The following is a 23,995-nucleotide window of genomic DNA, read 5'->3' as shown; positions in this document are numbered from 1 at the left end:
TAGAGCCGAATTGTATCTGTTAAGTCCCTGCAGCTCTGGCACTCACCCAGTGATCTCGTGATTTGCTTTGCTGCTGATTACATCATATATATAAAGCACTAATAAAGTGCCGTGTATCGCGGAAGGCAGAGAGGGGTATGGTGAGTCTAGTCGTCACTGACAGCCGTCTTTTCCTCCTGCAGATGCAGCCTCTACGAAGACGTTTCAAAATGTTTCTGCTAAGTCGTATGTGGACCAGCCTGAAGCTTAAACATTTTGCGTCTCCAAAAATAGTTAATACTATTGCTTGTATACCGAACCATAAGTAAGAGGGATGCACTGGAACACGTTTTAAAGTGTAAGACCTACAAATTGTGGTTGAAAAAGAGGTTTGTCTAATGACACATCATCTGCAATGCTGCAAACCATTTTATTTTTTATTACTTTGATATTAGAAAACGACCTAAGGAATCAGAGGTAACTGGCACAGGACAGGATCTACAAGGACCTTGCCTATAAGCAGAAGGTTACATCCTCTTCCTCCAAAATGAAAAACAAAATAAATTTGTATTTGTAGGAGTTGTCAATTGAGCGACAATCGTAAGTATTTAATGGAAATTTCCTGTAATCATTTTCATATTTTTTTAAAGCCTTTTTTGTGAACTATATCCCTGAAAGAAACCTCTCAAAGCATTCGGAATCACTGAGCAAAAGGAGAAGCGGCAAAAGGAAAGGGACCCAATTGAAGAGGAATCAAGGCCAGGAATAGCAGTCTGAGGGTACTCAAAGAGTCAAGGGTGGCCACTCTACCTTGCTGCCATACCCCTTTTTCCCATACTGTGCCACCTAGAAGTAGATGTGGTCTTTCCTGCTGCAGCAGTTACCACCCACTGGATGACTTTGAGACCAAAGTCATGTCTTTGCTGTGTTGGGCTAGTTCGGATTACGACTTAGTTTCTTTCTGTCACTAAATCCCAGGCTGTTGTAGGCGCCTAGAACCTGAAAGGCAGAGTGCTTTCATGAGTTCATCCTTGCGTCAGCCGGCACAACCACCTCTGCCCTGCCTGATGAGGGAACATTAATCACTAGATTCCAGGATGTCATGGCATCCACAGTTTCTTCCATTCGCCTTTAGTGGCTTTAAGGTACCACATTCTGTAGATACTACCTCCTCCTAGCAACTACCGCCAGTCCCCTCATACATGTCTTCTTCCCAGTTGTTTCCCCCTCCAAAGTCATGATTTTTATTTATTTTTTTTAAATCGAAAAATGTTATTTTATTTTGTAACTGATGTGGGTTGTCCGATATGGTGGGTTTGACAAGTGGTTGTATTTATGTTGTATTGCCCTTACTACGTTGTAATTAAACAATGCTCAGTTTAACTTAAAAATGTGTTCTGCTCCTTATTTTAGTTACGTTGATGGTAATGAATTTGTTAAAATAAACCACATAAGAAGTTCCAGTGTCTTCATTGCTTGTAAAGGTGCATTTTTCATTCCAATTAGGTTTTTGTCTTATGCAGTGGTCATCATCAGTGGGTTTCCAGCTTTTTCAAAACTAAAACTCCCACCATACTTTAACAATCTGCAACTGTTACAACATGCTGAGAATTGTAGTTGTGCAACCGCTATAGAGCCAAAGTTTGGTGACTATGGGTCTATATGGGAATGTGGGGTAATATAAACTACACTTTCTAAAGATCTATTTACACGCAACATAATGGTGCAGGCTGACACAGTTCCTAATGTATTGAAAGTTGTGTGAAAACCATAGTTGTGTGAAAACATAAACATAAAAAGCGCGTAAATAATTTATTTTTATAATCACCATTCCCACTCCGTGTGAATTTACCCTAAATCATTAGAAGCTTATGCTTAACACTGTAGCTTTGGTTATTCAGACTGTCTCTTGTGTGCTAAGAAAGGAACACCACAAATGTATTATGATTCTTTGTACTGCACTCACAAGTAGAGCTGACTACGGAATATGTCGTCCTAATTAAAGGTGGCGTATTCTAATGATGGGTCCACTGGGCCATTAAACCAAACTGCTTAGGTTTATAACCGCTAAGAAAGAATACACTGGAGCCCACCCCCTTCACCAATGATTGCCTGCATGCACAGTGGCCGTCAGTACCGCTGTAGAGATATAGCGTTTCACCTGTAAAAAACGTTCAATCTTTTATTTATTTATTTTCTCTAAAAAATATATTTTAAGAGGTTTTACATGACTTCATTCTAAACATTACATTAAAGCCAATACAAGTTTGTATTCTAGTTATTGGTCAATAAAACTATGAACCTGTAGAAATCGTTTTTAACAAACATAGGTTGGGTATAGAAGAGAATTGAAAAGCTACATAACTTATTAGTATAGTAGTAATAAAATACCAATATCCGGTAGGAGGTGTCGGTTATATATTTGAATTTGCAAAGAAGAAAAATATAGGGAAAATCCCTATAAATAAATGTCAAGTGAAAAAAACATATAACTAAGTAAAGGAGTCTGTGTACCTGTATGTGTATATATATATATATATACCCAAGTAAATATTGGTATTTACATGACGTGGGTCATGTAGAGCCAAGTATATGATTGGCCATCCAATATCTTGCCACATATTTTCGTTCTATAAAAAGGTCTTTGTTAAATAGGTTCTATTAGGAAGAGAGAGGTAATCCGCAACTGGATAGCCCATTAGATAATTTACAAATCTAATAATCTGTTGCTAGTAACCTATAATACTTAGTCCGTATTCTGAAAATATCAGTAAGGGGGTCTGCAAAAATGCTGTGGGAGAAAGAATGTCCCAAGATGTATCGCTGTGAACCACAGCTTTCTTAGGGAAAGCTTATTTACATGGACCCAAAAGATTCAATCTACGCCCCTTCATAGCTTGTGCGGTTTTTTTTTCTGAGTGGGGAAATATGGTATAGTACTTAAAGGGAATGTGTCGCTAGAAATTAATAATTTTTTTTTTAGTTAAACAATTATTATTTAAGTGATTTACACATTGTTTTAATTTGTAAAAATTTTTCACAAGTCAGGAAATATTGTAAATTAGATTCTAATTTATAACATTTCCATGTGCTGGTCACTAGAGGGAGCAGTTCCCAAAATTGCAGCATGGTCAATGTGGTAAAGCAACCTCATTGCTTTATGCTGCAAATTTGGGGTAGACACACTCGCTCTAGTGTCCTTACACAATTCCCCCCCTCCCTTATTCTGGCTAGTGCTTTTAGTTAAAGAGGCTCTGTCACCACATTATAAGTGGCCTATCTTGTACATAATGTGATCGGCGCTGTAATGTAGATTACAGCAGTGTTTTTTATTTAGAAAAACGATCATTTTTGACGGAGTTATGACTTATATTTGCTTTATGCTAATGAGTTTCTTAATGGACAACTGGGCGTGTTTTACTTTTTGACCAAGTGGGCGTTGTGGAGAGAAGTGTATGACGCTGTAAACGGTCATTTAAAACGAGATTACGCTTGCCTTGCTGTAAATCTCACACAAACGTTACCGAGCTGTCAGGATTCTGAATAGACATCACGTCCTGGCTGGAGGTAATGTATATTCACTGTCAGGACACTTGAGTAACGTTTGTGTATATGTGACCGCACATAGTGATCTAGTAAGATTACTATGTGCTGTGTAAATGAATGGAGAGAAGTGTATGATGCTGATTGGTCACTGATTGGTCAGCGTCATACACTTCTCTCCAACGCCCACTTGGTCAAAAAGTAAAACACACCCAGTTGGGCATTAAGAAAGTCATTAGCATAAATCTAATATAGGTCATAACTCCGTCAAAAATGATAGTTTTTCTAAATAAAAAACTGCTGTAATCTACATTACAGCGCTGATCACCTGTACCGGATAGGCCACTTCTAATGTGGTGACAGAGGATCTTTAACTAAAAGCTTTAACTTTTCCTTATGCTTCACCGCCTCGTAGTTTGCATTGTCATTCCAACATATGGTCTCAATTTTCATTTAATGATTTATTTTGTTAGAGAGTAGGGATAAATGTTGGTTACTAGTGTCAGGGTTGGGTCTATGGAAGCAGAAAAAAAGTGACACACACAATTGGTTGGCAAAAATAGACATGAAAAAATAGCATATAAAAATGCAACAGAACGACGTGGTAACCACAAGGTATACCGCACAATGAAAACTGCATGTAACAGGTCACTGATAAAAGCCATACTAAATGATCTGAAGATGCGGGGGACAGGCTTAAATACCGGTGTTCTGCAATTTTGCCAAGTCCGATTTCTTCTATCATTAGTTGGGTTGGACACATGTTTCTATCGTTTTCCCAGTTTAACTTTATCGAGGAACGACACAATTTTTGACATATTCTGAAGCAGCCCCAGAGTGAAGGAATTTCAGACCTGTAACACAATGTACATTAGTAAGTATTAAAGGAGTTATCTAACCCCTGGTGATGAACGATTTTGCCAGTGGAAGCTTCTTATGGCTTTACATTTACCCTGCTGTTGCCGGGTTAGCCAGATTTGTTTTCTATTATGGCTCAAGGATGGGGGATATAGACAGGGATGGTATTTGTAAGACAACCCCTTTAAACTTTATTTACTAGAAACTGCACAACCCCTTTTAACTAAATGAAGTAATCCTACCAAAACTGATTATATTCGGGATATATGTAATACTTGGGAACATTCGGCGAATACTTACTCCTAACACTGTACTCTATCTGTGTAGCCAAATCCAACAGTCCTTTAGTAGGATATGTGGAGTTTATCACTGCTGAAATCCCCATACTGCAAATGTGTCAAGTCCCAATTATGAAAATCAGCGTGATTTAGGGATGCGAAGCATAATATTAAATTTTAAAGTAAAAGTCTGGATATTTCACTGTGAGCATCCAGCTGTGCTTATAATCCACAGAATTAAGTATTGATTTCTCATTTTTAACTAATTTTAGTCAATATACAAGGCAATAGTGGATGTATGTAATAGTGTTGTGGCCAATTCAGATTTTTTTTTCTATTAAATTTATTTTGCTTTCTTGTTAATTATACCTAAATTAAATGTTATTTGTATTCATGTTTGATTGTTTCCTTTTCTACTTCTAATGCATCAGGCATCATTTTCTAATATTGTAGAGACTTGCTTTAAAACATTATTTCATACTTGAGAAAAGTAGTGACAATTAAAAAAACATAGGGAGTCTGCAGATCCTCTAAAAACACTAAGGCACCATGCACATGGCAGACCTGCATGTACGTAGCCTTTACGGATGCACACAGACTCAATGTGCCGTGTTGTGGTGCCCCAATATTGCATTGAATTGTGAAGAATACTTTTGTAATAAAATATCTGATGGAACATACCACATTTCCCACAGACTCCATATGAAATCTGAGGCATACAGAGCACCCATAGGCTCGGAGTTTGTATGGAGCCATAGTTCACTCCTAGGAGCTAGGTTTTTTTTTTTTTTCATTTTGCTCTAGCAGTCAAACCCCTTCTTCCAGTGTTATGCCAGTTTCCAGTCTTCCAGCTATGTCTCCAGAAATCCCACTCTACTTGCCATGAACTGTACAATTTTTCAGCCAATTACATGACTAATAAGCAACGCCAGTCAATACTTAGTAACACCTTCTTAAGCTGAAATCATGGCCTCCAAATGTTTCTTGAAGCCATCAAACCTAGTTAAAGAAACATGTCATTTTTAGTTAAACTTCAATTACATTCATTGCTAGATTAGTTATAAGCCTCAATGCTATTTTTTCATTAAATATACATCAAGCCCTTTTTTAAATGCTGACATAGTATCTGCCATTACTATGTCTTGGGGTAGGGAATTCCATAGTTAAACTACTCTAACTGTAAAGAACCCTTTCCTATATTGATGTCTTAAACGCCTTTCCTCCACATGCAATGAATGTTCTCTGGTCCTTTGTAAAGTATTTGGAGTAAATCATGTGCCATTTCTTTGTATTGACCACACATATATTTATACATGTTAATAAGATCACCTTTAAGGTGTCTCTCTTCCAAGCAAAACCAGCCCGATTTGTCTAACCTCTCATTGTAAGGCCTTATTCACACGAACGTGTTATACATCCGTGCTACGCGCGTGAAAATCACGCACCATATGCTGATGCCACATGGACCTTTTGCGCACGCAAAACTGACGCGTCCGTGTGAATAATGCCTAAGGGAGACCTCTAGTCCCATTTAATAATCTAGTCGCCCGCCCTTGAACCCTCTCCAGCTTTTTTTTAATCCTTTCTACAGTGTGGAGCACAAAACTGCATCCCATATTCAAGATGAGGCCTTACACAGGGTTTATAGAGGGTGCAATATTACATTTGAATTAATTTTTATATCTTTTTGTACACCATAATTTATTATTTGCTTTAGAGTTCTTGCTGTAGGAGTTTTTTTCTCTCCAACTCTTGCTTCTAGTTCAGAAGTATTCTATCTGCATACTATTTCTAGTACCACTGACTGCCATACAACTCCATAGCATAACAGAACCAAACCCATGATTAATAGTTGGCAAGGTGTTCTTTAGGGTCGTTTTACACATCCCAATATGGGCTGTGAAAATAGCGCTGATCAACGAGACCGCTCATTGATCATCACTCGCTTGTTCCCTTCACAAGGAGCTCTGATATGGGGACGAGCGATTGTTACCACAATCGCTCGTTTCCATGTATTACCATGATGTCTGCAGCACGGCTCCCAGTTTACACAGAGAGATGTGCTGCCGGCAACGATAATCTTTATCGCTGCATAAACGTTACGATCAGCCGATGACTTTCTATATTTTTTTTATAGAAGATTAACTGTAAAGTATTAAACAAAAAATTAGTGATTTCTAGATGAATAGAGTGGTATATGGTGCGGAGTGGTAATTTGCATGAAGAGATGAGTCACCTCATCCCCACAGAAGTTCAATAATTGCATAATAAAACTACAGATCACTGTGTTTCAGGCATAAGTATTTCGATCAAGCGTTTATTTGTAGCTGACCTTTATCAGAATGAAAGAAGGTTCACAGTTTGTATAAAGGAAGGAAAGACCAGAAGGAAAATTCTGCAGTTTGCCGAGTATTCAGCTAACAAGTCTGTGGGCAGGTGTAGGGGGAACTACAGTGCCTTGAGAGAGTATTCACCCCTATGGTGTTTTTCCCATTTTGTTGTATTGCTACTTTGAATGGATTTTTGTAAGGTTTGTATGATTTGATTTATACAACATGCCGACCTCTTCGCAAGTGCAAAATCTTTTTTACTGTGACACAAACCATAATTAAGCCAAAACACAAAGAATTTTAGTCTAGAAAGTGCTCACCCGCTGAAAGTCAATACTTTTGTGGAGTCACAATTACAGATGCAAGTCTCTTGGGTTATGTTTCTGTTCGCTTACTACATCTAGACACTGGGGTTTTTCTTCATTCTTCTAGGCAAAACTCCTTAAAATTAGATGGGTTGCGTTATTGTTCAGCAGTCTTTAAAGAGGCTGTGTCACCAGTTTAAAACTTCTCTATCTCCTACCTAATCGAACGAATGCTTTGATGCTGATAACTACTGTTGTTTTTGAAAAACGTTTATTATTGACAAAGCTCTGATGGTTTTTAAATTTATGCAAATTCTTTCTAAATGCCCAACTGGGCGTTTTTTTCCCGTTTAACCAAGTGGGCGTTGTAAAGAAAAGTGTATGATGCAGACCTATCAGCGTAATACACTTCTCTTCATTCATGCCCAGCTTTATTCACAGCACAGCGTGATCTCGCGAGATCATGCTGTGATGTGTCTTCCTCCCGAATTTCTTTCACCGGAGCGACGGGAGAATGACAATACATCGCCTCCAGCCGTGCCACGACTGCTGCTGAGGATAATCGGCTAATATTCCAAGACATTTTAAAGATTTCCCCTTAAATCACCCCAGTGTAGCTTTAGCAGTATGTTTTGAGTCATTGTCCAGCTGGAAGGTGAACCTCCATCCCAGTCTCAAATCTCTGGCAGACTGAAACAGGTTTTCCTTAAGAATTGCCCTGTCACTGGAAATAGGGTGATGGGAAGTGTTGCTTTTGCGCCACACATAGCTTTTTATTTTTTTAGTCTCATCTAATCAGAGAACCCACTTCCATGTGTTTGGGGAGTCTGACAAATTCTTTTTAACAGACTCAAAACTTGTTTCTTATGGTTTTCTTTAATCCCTTAACGAAATGCCATGTACATGTATGTGGCAGTCGTTCAGGGGAAGTATGGCGCGGGCTCACAGGCTGAGCTCACTCGATACTCAGCGGGTGTCGGCTGAGAAATACAGCTGACACCTCACTGCAATGGGTGGAATCAAAGATCACTTTGATTCTGCCCGTTTAACCCCTTAGATGCCATGGTAAATCACGACCACGGCATCTTAGGCGTTAGAGACTGGGGAGCAGCCCCCCCTCACATGCCATTGGCCCCCCCTACGTGGTGACTGGCCTGGGGGCCTAATAAAGGTTCTCAGGTCTGCCACCTTTGTACTTCTATGAAGCCCTTCACAAGGCTCCATAGGAGACTCAGTATAAGGATGTACTGCAATACATTAGTATTGCAGTATATCATGTAAGCTATCCAACGAGACCTAGGGGGACTTCTAAAAAAATAAAAATAAAGAAATACCAGTAAAAAGAATTTTAATGCACAAAAAAAAATATTTAAATTTAAAAAAATAAATAAATAAATTGCTGTTTTTTGCTCACATTGGCTTCCCAAAAAAATGGACCAAAAAGTGATCAAAAACTCATATGTACCCCAAAAGGGTACAAGTAAATACTACAGCTCGCCCCGCAAAAAATAAGCCCTAACACCGGAAAATCAATCAAAAAAATGTTAATGTGTTTTTTTGTTTTTTTTCTTTTTTAAAAGTGGTAAAACATAAAAAAAAATATAAATTTGGTTTTGTATCAACCTGTAGATTAAAGTGAACGTGTAGTTTTGATGAACTCCGTAAAAACGAAACCCCTCCAAAAATGGCACAATCGCTGTTTTTTACCCCTCTAATAATTTTTTGCCGGTTTTCTAGTACTTTATACGGTACAGTGTACGGCTTATATTGGTCCTATGTACAGATCCTTCCATCTCCGCTGTGAATCTTTGTAGCTCCTTCAGTGTTATCGTTTTTTTTTTTGTTTTTTTTGTCTTCCATTAATGCCCTCCTTGCCCGATTTTGTTTAATTTTGGTGGGCGGCCTTCTCCTGTCAGGTTTATAGTTGTGCCATATTCTTTACATATGTAAAGAATATGGCACAACTACAGTATTTTGATGATTTCCACTGTAATCCTATATAGTAGCATGCCTCACAGCCTTTCATTTTTTTAGAGGTATACAACAGGAGATTCTCTTATTTCTGTTTTCCTGAAATTTAGAAGCTGACACTTCTGCAATTGGACGATCGCTAGGCCCTATAACGTCCGATTCAAAAGGGACTCAAAGGCATGCAGAGAAGATGCTATTTGCGTATTCGCCCGAAAAACGGCTGAAAAATCGGAAGCAGAACGCCTCCAAACATCTGGCCATTGATTTTAATGGGAAAACGGAGTTCTGGTCCGACGGAGTGTTTTTTTACGCGTAAAAAAACGGCTGTGAAAAAGAAGTACAGGACACTTCTTGGGACGTTTTTGGAGCCGTTTCCCATAGACTCTATTGGAAAAGCTCCAAAAACGGGTGTAAAAAATGCAGCGAAAATCGCGAGTGGCACAAAAACCGTCTGAAAATTCAGGAGCTGTTTTCTCTTGAAAACAGCTCCGTATTTTGAAACTTTTTTGACTCTCGGTGTGAAGATACCCCAAGGGTATGTGCACACGGTAGCAGGCTTTTACGTCTGAAATGACAGACTGTTTTCAGGAGAAAACAGCTGCCTCGTTTCAGACGTAATTGCTCCTCCTCGCATTTTGCGAGGCTTCTCTGACAGCCGTAAATTTTGAGCTGTACTTCATTGAGTTCAATGAAGAACGACTCAAATTACGTCTGAAAGAAGTGTCCTGCACTTCTTTTGACGAGGCTGTATTTTTACGCGTCGTCGTTTGACAGCTGTCAAACGACGACGCGTAAATGACAGGTTGTCTGCACAGTACGTTGGCAAACCCATTCAAATGAATGGGCAGATGTTTGCCGACGTATTGGAGCCGTATTTTCAGGCGTAACTCGAGGCATAATACGCCTCGTTTACGTCTGAAAATAGGTCGTGTGAACCCAGCCTAACAGTGATTTAAGGGCTGAACGCACACACAGCGATGTTAGACATCCTGCATTAAATTAATGTATTTTAATTGGGAGGCAAATGCTTCAGCATTAATGCTGTCCCGTTCCGCAGAATGTATGTTACCCCAAACATACAATAAGTACCCCTACCAACTTGGCTTTTCCACCCCGGTTCTAACTACTTGATTTGCACCTTCAGTAAAAATGTCTGCACTTGGCTGATTATCCCCCATGTACAGAACCTGTGTCTGACGTTAAAGGAGAGAAGCATTTAAAACTAAAATATGGTGTTTGTTCTTGGAGCTACAGCAATGTCATAAGTTACACAATGTACATATTTTTTTGAAATCGCTATGCATAGGGGTAAATTGTATTCATTGAACTAACTACCCGTAAGATAAAACCTACTGGGGGAATAGAAAAATAAACAGCAATTCTGCCATTGTTCTATGCGTTTTAAATTTACGCCATTCACCGTGCGGTGTATTTAACATGTTTCCTTTAACCTATGATTCGCTACAATTAGGACGATACCACATATGTATAGTTTTTTTTATGTTTTACTACTTTTGCACAATAAAAACACTTGTATTAAAATGATTTTGATTTTGCATTGCCGCTTTCCAAGTGCCATAACTTTTTTTTAATTTTTCCGCCAATGTAGTGATATATCTGCTTGTTTTTTGCGCGAGAAGACGTAGTTTTCATTGGTACTTTTTCGGGGTTCATGGGACTTATTGATTAACTTGTATTACTTTTTTGGGGGGGCAATGTAAAAAAATGGGGTTCACCTTGGGGTTTAAATTTCAAGTTAACTTTATTGTTTGGGTCATTATGGTCGCGGCGATACCATATATGTATACTTTTATTTTTTTTTACACTTTTACGAAATGAAAGCACATTTTAGTGGAAAAAGTGTTTTTGAATTTTTTTTAACTGTAAATTAAATGCCGCAATCGCTATTGACCGCAGCATTTAACGGGTTCAACGGCTGCGATCGGAGTAAACCGATCACTACCGTTGGAGCAGGAGCCCGGCTGTCATCAGACGTTTGAGCACCAGCCGTGGGACACTCGTGCAGGACTTAGACTAGGCTGCCGTGAAAAGGCGGCGGCGGCCTAGTCCAAGGCCCCTTAGTGACAGCCGTGAAAAGACTTATTGGTGGTCACTAAGGGGTTAACATACAACATTCCAAAAACCAGAAATTAGAAACACAGAAAGGCCTGTGAAGCGTATGATCACTTGTCAAAATTGCCTCCCCAGCTGCGCCTCACCAGTGAGTTTGAGAAGCTCTTGTAAAATTGTGCAGTCATACACGGCAGATTTTGTTGCAGAAATTTCTGCGACTAAAAATCAGCTCCATTCCCATGAAAGGAGTTGTTTCTGCAGCAGGTGTATGGATTTCTGCAAGTTCTATTCTGATGAATGGAACGGACTTTCAGTTGCAGAAAATTTCTGCGATAAAATCTTCCGCTTGGGACTGCACCCTTAAGGAGGTCCTATTAGACTGAGATTATAGTACAAATTTTTGTATAATCGTTCGAATGCAAGAGATAAACGCTACGTTTAATAACATGCAACGATGAACGAGAAATCAGCCACATCTACCTGAGCTAAAGATTATCGTTCTTTGCTGCCAGATCCCCTCGTCTAATCGGAACTCTTCCAGTCGTTAGCAGTTCAGAGATGAGGTGTGGGCGAATGGGCAACGATCGCAGTAACGACTGAACAGCGGAAATCTTTAGCAATTATTGTCACGTGTAATAGACCCGTCTTTCTAGTGCAAACGACTCACTAAATCATCACTCGTCTCTCGTTCATGAAAGAATATCTGCCTGCATAATAGGACCCTTACAGTTGTGGTCAACATTATTGCCATCCTTGTTTGTTTAGTATAAAATGATAGCCAATGTCTTCAGAAATAAGTGGATATGTACCAACTTTGTTTTATTAGAATATTTTAATAGCATGTCCAAATACATTCATCAAAAAAGTTATCCAATATACATGCGGTCATTTAAAAACACAAAAAACCATAAACATAGTGTAAAACATGGACAGGATTACAGGTTTCCCGGGCCGTCAAAAAATCTGTCATGTGAATAGCCCCATTTGGGGTCTATTGTTCCTACTGCGGCCGTGTGACGGACGTTTTTTGAATGGCCGTCACACAGCCGGGAAACCCTGTCGTGTGAATAGGGCCTTACCTAGTAGTTGGTTGCACAAACTTGGAAAACAATGACAGCCTCCAAACGTTGTAGCGATCTTTGAGCTGCAGGTAGTTTCTTCTACTCTTCCACTGCAGTTTTCTCAAACTTTTGAATGTTTGCAGGATTCCTTTACCCAATAGCACATTTTTTCTCTCTCCAAAGATTTTCAATTGGATTGAGATCAGGACTCCTCCCTTGCCAGTTTAAAACAGTCCATTTTTCCTTCTTAACCATTCTTGTGTACTTTTGGATGTGTGCTTTAGGTCTTTATCCTGCTGAAGGACCCATTTAGTGCAACTTAAACCTAGTTTTATTAGACTCGGGAGCACGTTTCGCTCTAAAATGCTGTGAAAATACTCTGATTTCATTGTTCCTGTAAGGGTATGTTCACACGGCAACGCCATTTACGTTTGAAATTACAGCGCTGTTTTCAGGCGAAAACAGCGCCTGAATTTCAGACGTTTTGCCAAGTGCACGCGTTTTTCGCGGCGTCTTTTACGGACGTAATTGAAGCTGGTTTTCAGTGGAGTAAATGAAAAACTGCTCCAATTACGTCCCAAGAAGTGACAGGCACTTCTTTAAGGCGGGCATCTTTTTACGCACCGTGTTTTGACAGCGGCGCGTAAAAACAAAGCCCGTCTGCACAGAACACCGTAAGACCCATTTAATTCAATGGGCAGATGTTTGTAGCCGTTTTTTCGGCCGTAATTCGATGTGTAAAACGCCTGCATTACGTCCGTAAATAGGGCGTGTGAACATACCCTAAGGGTATGTGCACACGAGGGCATTACGTCCGTAATTGACGGACGTATTTTGGCCGCAAGTCCCGGACCGAACTCAGTGCAGGGAGCCGGGCTCCTAGCATCATAGTTATGTATGATGCTAGGAGTCCCTGCCTCTCCGTGGAACTACTGTCCCGTACTGTAATAATGTTTTCAGTACGAGACAGTTGTCCGGCAGCGAGGCAGGGACTCCTAGCGTCGTACATAAGTATGATGCTAGGAGCCCGGCTCCCTGCACTTTGTTCGGTCCGGCACTTGCGGCCGAAATACGTCTGTCAATTATGGACATAATGCCCTCGTGTGCACATACCCTAAGGGTATGTGCACACACACTAATTACGGACGTAATTCGGGCGTTTTTGCCCCGAATTACGTCCGAAAATAGCGCCTCAATAGCGTTGACAAACATCTGCCCATTGAAAGCAATGGGCAGACATTTGTCTGTTCACACGAGGCGTATATTTACGCGCCGCTGTCAAATGACGGCGCGTAAATAGACGCCCGCGTCAAAGAAGTGACCTGTCACTTCTTTGGCCGTAATTGGAGCCGTTATTCATTGACTCCAATGAATAGCAGCGCCAATTAAGTCCGTAATGGACGCGGCGTTCAAGCGCCTGCACATGCGGAAACATCCCCGTAATTTCAGCCGTTACGGACGCTGTCGTGTGAACATACCCAGCACGTTCAAAGCCTCCAGTCCCAAAGGCAGCAAAGCAGACCCACAACACCATGTTTCATTGTAGGTAGGCTGCACTTTTCTTTTATAGGCTTTATTTAGTGGTCTATGAACTTAACGCTGGTGTGCATTACCAAAGAGTTCGGGTATGTTCACACGACAGCGTCCGTAATTTAAGCCGTAACGGCATGTGCAGGCGCTTGAACGCCGCGTCCATTACGGACGTAATTGGCGCTGCTTTTCATTGGAGTCAATGAATAACGGCTCCAATTACGGCCAAAGAAGTGACAGGTCACTTCTTTGACGCGGGCGTCTATTTACGCGCTGTCATTTGACAGCGGCGCGTAAATATACGCCTCGTGTGAACAGACAAACGTCAGCCCATTGCTTTCAATGGGCAGATGTTTGTCAACGCTATCGAGGCGCATTTTTCGGACGTAATTCGGGGCAAATACGCCCGAATTACGTCCGTAATTAGTGCGTGTGAACATATCCTTCTAGTTTGGTTTCCTCTGCCTGTGGAACGTTTTCCTAGAAGGCTTATGGGTGGCTTATGTAACTAGGGCTCTCTCATAAATTATTGTTTTGATATCATTTCGAACTGTTGACGTCGGGATGCCGAGGTTTTTAGAGATATTCTTGTGCTTGGTGATAATAGCATTTCTGGTCTGCTCAGACTGCATTCTTGTCTTTGCCATTGTGAACAAGGAACAGGGAATAAAACTGGCCTTTTTAATCATCAAAGCCATCCATCGACAAAGTAACGTCATGTGAACGCTGACCAGGTGAGAACCGGGTCGAATTTCTACTTCACAGGTTGGTCTGGTTTTGTCCTTTGTTTCAAACTGAACAAAGGATGCCATTTTGTAAGCTTTTTTTCTGCAGTTTTTATTTTGTTATATTTTTGTTTCATGTGCATTTCTGTATCAAACAAACAACAAATATATATATCCGAGTAGTTTCACTAAACACTTTATTTCAGGAGATATTTTATATTGTGTACTTAATATTCAGGGGTGCCAATAATGTTTACCACAACTGTATAATTAAAGGGGTTGTCCAGTTTTTATTTATCTTTTTACTTATTTGTAGAATAGGAAATCATACAGCTTTCTAATATACATGTATTAGAAATTCTGCACACATACATTTCTAATACTTCTCTGTGCATGTACTTACTACCTCTAGATGATTTAGAAAATGTCTGTCTGTCTCCGAGATGCTGTCAATAAAGTTAAAGAAAAACACACACAACACACAGAGGAGACCGGGAGAATAATGTAAGATCTGCCCCTCACAGACACTGACAGACATGATGAGATGTTGCTGGAGGTAGAAATACTTTATAACTTCTGCTCCTCAATAACCTATTATTCACCTGTTAGACACCTGGACAGTGTTACCTGAATGCCAGTGGTCACATGACTGCCGCCGTTTTTAGTCCATTCAGTTATCCTATTCATTACAATGGGCTAATCTGTGGGCTATACCATTTTTTTTTGACAGAGGCAGCGACACTGATAGAAGAAAAGTATGCCATTCAAACTTTAACCCCTTCCCGACATTTGACGTATCCATACGCCAAAGTCGGGTAGGAGAAGTATGGAGCGGGCTCACGCAGTGAGCTCGCTCCATACGATGCCGGTGTCGGCTGTATGTTACAGCCGACACTTCAGAGTAACTAGCGGCATCGCGCTCGAGCGCGATCCCGCTAGTTTAACTCGTTAAATGCTGCGGTCAATACCGACCGCAGCATTTAAATCGTCAAAGAGGGGGACGACCCCCTCTAACAGCTCATCGCGCCCCCCGCAACGCAATCTCGGTGGGGCGATGGTTGCTATGGCTGCCTGGGGGCTTAATGAACGCCCCCAGGTCCGCCGTCTTTGTACACCTATTAAGCCTTGCCTCCGGCAGGGCTTAGAGAGACTCTGTCACCACATTATAAGTGCCCTATCTATTACTTAACCGGTTAAGGACTAGGCTGTTTTACAGCTAAATGACCAGAGCAAATTTCACAATTTTGCTATGCGCTTCTTTAGATAACTATAACTCTGCAGGTGAATAAAGTTCATCTTTGAATTTTACACTCTTTTTAAAGGACAGATAGGGCTTTGTTTTAGTGGCATTTGTCAGTATATATCATTTTTATTTTTTTTCTCTAAAGTGGGCAAAATTGGAAAAAAATGCAAGAATTTAGCAATTGCGTCAGTTTATGCCAGCATTTTTCACACACAGTATGGACTACGGACAAAATTAATCTCCTTTCACATTCTTCCACTTTTCCCGTGCATGGGGATACCAAATATGTGTGCCTTATTCATTGTGCGGGCATGTGCCAGGGCTTGGCATAAATGGAGGCTTTTTGGCCTTTTCGGTCCAGGAATTCTGCATTTGATTTTATAGCAGCATACTGTTTTCTTGGGGGCCTAAAGAGGCTCTGTCACCAGATTTTGCAACCCCTATCTGCTATTGCAGCAGATAGGCGCTGCAATGTAGATTACAGTAACGTTTTTATTTTTAAAAAACAAGCATTTTTGGCCAAGTTATGACCATTTTTGTAGTTATGCAAATGAGGCTTGCAAAAGTCCAAGTGGGTGTGTTTAAAAGTAAAAGTCCAAGTGGGTGTGTATTATGTGCGTACATCGGGGCGTTTTTACTACTTTTACTAGCTGGGCGTTCTGAAGAGAAGTATCATCCGCTTCTCTTCAGAACGCCCAGCTTCTTCCAGATCACGCTGTGACGTCACTCACAGGTCCTGCATCGTGTCAGACGAGCGAGGACACATCGGCACCAGAGGCTTCAGTTGATTCTGCAGTAGCATCGACGTTAGCAGGTAAGTCGATGTAGCTACTTACCTGCAAACGCTGATGCTGCTGCAGAATCAACTGTAGCCTCTGGTGCCGATGTGTCCTCGCTCGTCTGACACGATGCAGTACCTGTGAGTGACGTCACAGCGTGATCTGGCAGAAGCTGGGCGTTCTGAAGAGAAGTGGATGATACTTCTCTTCAGAACGCCCAGCTAGTAAAAGTAGTAAAAACGCCCCGATGTACGCACATAATACACACCCACTTGGACTTTTACTTTTAAACACACCCACTTGGACTTTTGCAAGCCTCATTTGCATAACTACAAAAATGGTCATAACTTGGCCAAAAATGCTCGTTTTTTAAAAATAAAAACGTTACTGTAATCTACATTGCAGCGCCTATCTGCTGCAATAGCAGATAGGGGTTGCAAAATCTGGTGACAGAGCCTCTTAATGCTGCTGAAACATTAGAATCACCCCATAAATGACTTCATTCACACAAGTAGACCCCACAAGGTTTCCTTCAAGGGGTTTATCATATTTTTAGACAGTCCAGTTTTCTTCTGAAAGTTTCTTGAATAAGATGGAACAAAATAAAATTAGCTTTTTTTTTTTAACAAATGCGTCAGTTTATGCTAGCTTTTTCACACACAAAATGGACCACGGACAAAATTCATCGCATTTCACATTCTTCCACTTCTCCTGTGCATACCAAATATGTGTGCCTTATTTATCACATAGAGAAGTAGGAGGGCGGACGATAGAAGAAGCTTATATCACAAATCGCTTTTTTTCAAAGCTGGTTTTACAAAACTCAACAGAGTTTCTATAACACTTCCAAAATATCTGCTCTTGAAGCAGAGATTCCAAAATATTCATCTAGGGGTATAATGGTAATTAATTTTTTGGGGTTTTCTAAAATAAGAAATTGCAGGTTTATGCAAATGAAGCTCTACAGCAGATGAACTTTAGAGAATATGCAAACATGACATCCACCCCCCACCCACCCATTCCCTCCCGCACCCTTGGAGTAAAATCAGGGGAAAAATAAAAACGTAATGTAGGGCAAATATATTTTCAACGAATTAACTAAAATCTAATAATTCAGAACAGTGTGGTATTTTTTAAAACATGGCTCAATGCACAGGCCTGGTTATGAGGGACAGAAATATCGGGAATCTTTGCGGTGCCCGTCTTTTCTGCAGACGCGGCACTTTTTCTGGGGGTTGCTTCTGGTTGCTGTTGGGGGAATCCGACTGATGAAGTGTCTTTCAGTCAGTCGCGTGACATCCTCAGACTGGGGGCATTCTCGGGTGTCCTGAACATCAAAAATGAGGCCTTCAATAATTTTTTCCTGGAAATCCAGGTATGTGTCTCTGCCTCTGTTTTTTTTTGTAGAGCACAAATGAATTGTGGATGGCCACCTGTAACAAATAAATAAATGGCCACTTTTTTGTACCAGGTTTTAGTTTTGCGTTTTACTAAATAGGGCTGTAAAACCTGGTCGCTTAAATCCACCCCCCCATGTACTTGTTATATTCGGAACACGCTCACTGGTTTGTGCTTGTCCGATGTTGCCCCTCTTTCCCTCACTGCCACTGTTCCTGCGGTATGAATCGTGCTTAGCACATACACGTCTTTGCGATCCCTGAACTTGACCGCCAGCAATTCTTCAGATGCATAAGCACAGGAGTCCCCCTTTACCATGCGCTTCCCCACTAATTGCTGTGGAAAACCAATTCGGTTTTTGCGCATGGTACCACATGCCCCAGTCCTTGCAGCATGCAAATACCTAAACAGGGGCACACTCGAATAAAAATTATCACAGTACAGGTGGTACCCCTTGTGAAGCAGAGGCTGCATTATCTCCCACACGATCTTACTGCTGGTGGAAAGATCAGGGGGGCATCCAGGAACATTTATTGTGCGGTCCCGCCCTTCATAAATCCTGAAGGCGGTGGTATATCCTGACCCGCTTTCACACAATTTGTAGAGCTTAACGCCATATCTTGCCCTTTTGGAAGGTAGATATTGGCGAAAGCTAAGTCTGCCATGAAAGTTGAGGAGGGATTCGTCCACACTTACATTCTGCTCAGGGGTGTAGAGTTGCAGAAATAAATTATTCAGGGAATTTATTAGCGGTCTTATTTTGAACAACCGATCCCGGTTTTCATCGGTACTTGGGGGGGCCTGTGCGTTGTCATTGAAGTGGAGGAACCTCATTATTGTCTCATAACGAGACCTGGGCATTACTGCAGAATATACTGGGGTGGCTTGGGCGGGTCTTGTTGACCAGTAAGACCTAATGGAGGGCTTTTTGACAATACCCATATTTAGGGTGAGCCCCCAAATTTTTTTTTAATTCCTGCAAATTGGTGGGCGTCCAATCTCTGGCATGGGTGGATGAAGGTTTCTGCCTTATATATTGAGTGGCATATAAATTTGTTTCGTGGACAATCTGATTTAGGATGTCGTCCGTTATAAATAAATGGAAGTAATCCATTTGGACAAAATTTGTATTGTCCACGGTTATGCCAGGAGTGGCAGTAAATCCGTGGATTCTAGGCCCAAAAGATGGGGCAGGTGCCCATACAAGAGCCTGGACTGGAGGGACCAGGCTGTCCCGTGCTACAGCGTTACTTGGCCCTGCGCTTTCATGTTCTGCAGTTTCAACTGCATCAGGGACAACGTCCCCTGAAGATGAACCTGAAGTGACGCTGTCATCGTCCGATTTGGTTTTAGGCCTTCCCTGGTTGCAGTTGCATAATCCCACGTTTGACTGGAATACTGGGGAGCTTACCAAATGGGGTAATGAATGCTTGACGTCCTGTTTTGCTGTTAATTCTATTTCTCCCCCTGAGGTGGTGAACACGCTACCTGAGTTTGTGCAGGACTTCGCTGATGTTTTCTCTAAGGAGGCCTCCGAAGTGTTACCTCCTCATAGAGAATACGATTGCGCTATTGAATTGGTACCAGGAGCTAAGCTCCCTAAGGGTAGGATATTTAATCTTTCTTGTCCCGAACGTGAAGCCATGAGCGAGTATATCCAGGAATGCCTGGCCAAGGGTTACATTCGCCCCTCTACTTCTCCGGTAGGTGCTGGCTTCTTCTTCGTAGGGAAGAAGGATGGTGGTCTTAGGTCATGCATTGACTACCGTAACTTGAATAAGGTCACTGTAAGGAACCAGTATCCCCTTCCTTTAATTCCTGATCTTTAATCAGGTTCAGGGGGCCCAATGGTTCTCTAAGTTTGATCTACGGGGGTGCGTATAACCTTATCCGCATCAAAGAGGGGGATGAGTGGAAGACTGCGTTTAACACGCCCGAAGGTCATTTCGAATACCTCGTCATGCCCTTTGGGTTGTGTAATGCTCCTGCTGTCTTCCAGAATTTCATAAATGAAATTTTAAGGGATTACCTGGGGGTTTTTCTTGTAGTGTACCTTGATGACATACTGGTGTTTTCCAAGGACCTGTCCTCCCACATTGAGCATGTCAGGAAGGTGCTCCAGGTCCTTCGGGAAAACAAACTGTTTGCGAAAACCGAAAAATGTGTGTTTGGGGTACAGGAGATACCATTTTTGGGTCAAATCCTCACGCCTCATGAATTCCGCATGGACCCCGCCAAGGTCCAGGCTGTGGCGGAATGGGTCCAACCTGCCTCCCTGAAGGCGTTAGTGTTTCTTGGGGTTCGCTAATTATTACACGAGATTTATTGCTAACTTCTCGGTCATCGCTAAGCCTCTTACGGACCTCACTCGCAAAGGTGCTGATCTCCTCCACTGGCCTCCTGAGGCTGTCCAGGCTTTTGAGGTCCTTAAGAAGTGCTTTATGTCGGCCCCGGTGCTGGTTCAGCCCAACCAAATGGAGCCATTTATCGTGGAAGTTGACGCATCTGAGGTGGGAGTGGGGGCTGTCTTGTCCCAGGGTACCAGGTCCCTCACCCATCTCTGCCCCTGTGCCTACTTCTCCAGGAAGTTTTCGCCCACTGAGAGTAACTATGATATTGGCAACCGCGAACTCTTAGCCATTAAATGGGCATTTGAAGAGTGGCGCGGAGTCCTGGTTTTCCCTATCTGGTCATCCAGGCGTCCTGGGTACCAAACAGCTCATTGCCAGAAACTATTGGTGGCCTGGGTTGCTTAAAGACGTTAAGGCCTACGTCGCCGCTTGTGAGGTTTGTGCTAGGTCCAAGACTCACAGGTCCCGACCAGCGGGCTTACTACGTTCTTTGCCCATTCCCCAGAGAACTTGGACCCATATCTCCATGGATTTTATCACCGATTTGCCTCCATCTCAAGGCAAGTCGGTGGTGTGGGTTTTAGTAGACCGCTTCAGTAAGATGTGCCACTTTGTGCCCCTCAAGAAACTACCCAATGCCGAGACGTTAGCTACCTTGTTTGTCAAACACATCCTGCGTCTCCATGGGGTTCCTGTCAATATTGTTTCGGACAGAGGGGTACAATTTGTTTCATTGTTTTGGAGAGCCTTCTGTAAATAGTTGGAGATTGATCTGTCCTTCTCCTCTGCCTTCCATCCTGAAACTAATGGCCAAACTGAGAGGACTAATCAATCTCTAGAACATTATTTAAGGTCTTTTATCTCTGACTGTCAATATGATTGGGTCTCATTCATTCCCCTCGCCGAATTTTCCCTCAATAACCGGGTCAGTAACTCGTCAGGGGTCTCCCCCTTTTTCTGTAATTTTGGGTTTAATCCACGGTTCTCCTCCGTTTCACCTGGTAGTTCCAACAATCCCGAGGTAGAGGTCGTTCATCGGGAACTGTGCACAGTCTGGGCCCAGGTTCAGAAAAACCTAGAGGCCTCCCAGAGCGTACAAAAGTCTCAGGCTGATAGAAGACGTTCTGCTAACCCCTTGTTTATGGTCGGGGATCTGGTGTGGTTATCGTCTAGGAACTTGCGCCTTAAGGTCCCGTCCAATAAATTTGCTCCCCCGTTTATTGGGCCGTATAAGGTCATTGAAGTCCTCAATCCTGTCTCCTTCCGACTGGAGTTGCCCCCATCTTTTCGAATACACGACGTGTTTCATGCCTCCCTCCTTAAACGCTGCTCCCCGTCCTTGGCTCCCTCGAGGAGACTTCCTGTTCCCGTTCTCACCCCTGAGGGGATGGAATTCGAGGTGGCCAAGATTGTGGACAGCAAGATGGTCCAAGGCTCCCTCCAGTACCTCGTCCATTGGAGAGGATACGGGCCTGAGGAGAGGACTTGGGTACCCGCCCGGGATGTTCACGCTGGGGTATTGGTCAGGAAGTTCCACCTTCGTTTCCCCAATAAACTAGGTCCACTTAGAAAGGGTCCGGTGGCCCCTCATAAAAGGGGGGGTACTGTAAAGGATCTGCCAGGCACAGCGGGGTTAACGCCCATAGGTAATCAGTCGGCACCTGAGTCTATGTGTCTGAGACTGACTCCAGCTTCCACCACTCAGGCTGGCAGGCTTAGGAGTGGGAGAGCCTATCGCAGCCTGGCCAGACTCAGCTAGCTCCCGCCCTCTGTCTATTTATACCTGCCTTTCCTGTTCCTCCAGTGCTTGTGATTCTTCTCGTGTGGTTTCCTGGCCCAGCTACAGCTCCTGACTACTTGATCCTGCTCCATACTGACCCTGGCTTACTGACTACTCTTCTTCTCTGCGTTTGGTACCTCGTACACTCCTGGTTTGACTCGGCTCGTTCACCTCTCGTTGCTCGCGGTGTTGCCGTGGGCAACTGCCCCATTTCCCTAGCTTTGTGTACCCTTGTCTGTTTCGTGCACTTACTGAGCGTAGGGACCGCCGCCCAGTTGTACCCCGTCGCCTAGGGCGGGTCGTTGCAAGTAGGCAGGGACAGAGTGGCGGGTAGATTAGGGCTCACTTGTCCGTTTCCCTACCCCTATCATTACAATATTTCTGCGTTTTTCGCGCATCACGCACCCATTGAAGTCAATGGGTGCGTGAAAATCACGCGCAGCACACAGAAGCACTTCCGTGGGACGCGCGTGATTCGCGCAACAGCAGTCAAAAGTATGTTTGCAGACAGAAAAGCACCACGTGCTTTTCTGTTTACAAACATCCAAACAGTGTCCCCTAATGATGGCGGTTGCGAGAAAATTGCGCAGCCGCTCATCCTATGTGATGACTCACGGAGCTGTTAAGTGCATTTTGCGCACGCAAAATGCAGCGTTTTTTTGCGTGCCCAAAAACGCACACGCTCGTTTAAATTCGCCCTAAGACCGCACATAGCAAACTAAAAGGATCCCTATGCGCTGACTAAATGAATGGAGAGGAGTGCATGATGCTGATTGGTCAGCGTCATACACTCCCCTGTACATCGCCCACTTGGTCTAAAGTAAAAACACGCCCACTTGGGCATTAAGCAACTCCTTAGCATAAATCTAAAATCGCTAATAAAGTGGTGAAAACATCGGTTTTTATTAAAATAAAAAGCATTACTGTCACCTACATTATAGCGCCCATCTCTTTATGTAGGAGATAGGGCACTTATAATGTGGTGACAGAGCCTCTTTAATAGGTGCCTGTCAGAGTCACGATATACTGCAATACATTAGTTAAAAATTAGTAATATAAAGGTTTTTTTTTTGTGTAAAACTAAAAAAATTAAAAAAATTAAAGTTTAAAAAAAAAACCTTTTCCCATTTTCCCCCTAGAGCATAGTAAAAAAATAAATAAATAAATATAATTGGTATCGCCGCGTCCGTAAAAGTCTGAAGTATTACAATATATCATTATTTAACATGCACAGTGAACGTCATAAAAAAAAAAATTTGTAAATGCCAGAATGTCTATTTTTTGGTCACCTTATCTCCCACAAAAAATGATCAAACCGTCGCATGTACACCAAAATGGTATTATTAAAAACTACAGCTTATCCCGCAAAAAATAAGCCCTCTTACCACTTAATCGACAGAAAAATAAAAAACTTATGGCTTTCGGAATTTGGCAACGCAAAATAAATTTTCAATGTACCTATTGTAGTCCAGGATGCAGTCTGGTTTGGGGGTCTCTGTACTGGTACCTCGTACAGGTACATGGGTACTGGTGTGGGCAGGTATTGTTGTCAATACAAGGACATCTCTCTTGTCCTTGTACTTGACACACAATATGTTGCTGCTAGAATGTGCCCTGCTCTCACCCCTCCTTGTTTGACCAAGCAGAGTCTTAGGGAGACCTCTCAGATTTCTTCTAGCAGTGCCGCATGCCGCAGTACCAATTATGTATAGTTTATTTGTTTATTTTTTATTAAAAGTAAAAATCCCCCCTCTTCCCTTATCAGTCCTTTATTATTGTTACTTTTAAAAC

General features: G+C 42.2%; 1 protein-coding gene across 9 annotated transcripts in view; it reads left to right on the top strand.

The window, feature by feature from the left end:
* COMMD10 (COMM domain containing 10) overlaps positions 1-23,995 on the top strand; it is a 403,417-nt gene that overhangs the window by 73,940 nt on the left and 305,482 nt on the right. For 3 of the 9 annotated variants that reach the window (XR_012850376.1, XR_012850380.1, XR_012850379.1), the window contains exons 7-8: positions 183-337; positions 435-1,322. The exons of 5 other annotated variants lie outside the window; for them this stretch is intronic. The gene's annotated coding sequence lies outside the window, so the exon portion shown is untranslated. Of the gene's footprint in view, positions 1-182; positions 381-434; positions 1,323-23,995 lie in introns of those variants that run through there. One more of the 9 variants, XM_075836377.1, reaches the window with a different exon arrangement.

This window comes from Rhinoderma darwinii, chromosome 1 (assembly GCF_050947455.1).
Source record: "Rhinoderma darwinii isolate aRhiDar2 chromosome 1, aRhiDar2.hap1, whole genome shotgun sequence".
NCBI lineage: Eukaryota > Metazoa > Chordata > Amphibia > Anura > Rhinodermatidae > Rhinoderma > Rhinoderma darwinii.
Note: the sequence above shows the minus strand (reverse complement) of the source record. Positions and strands in the feature narration are given on the sequence as shown.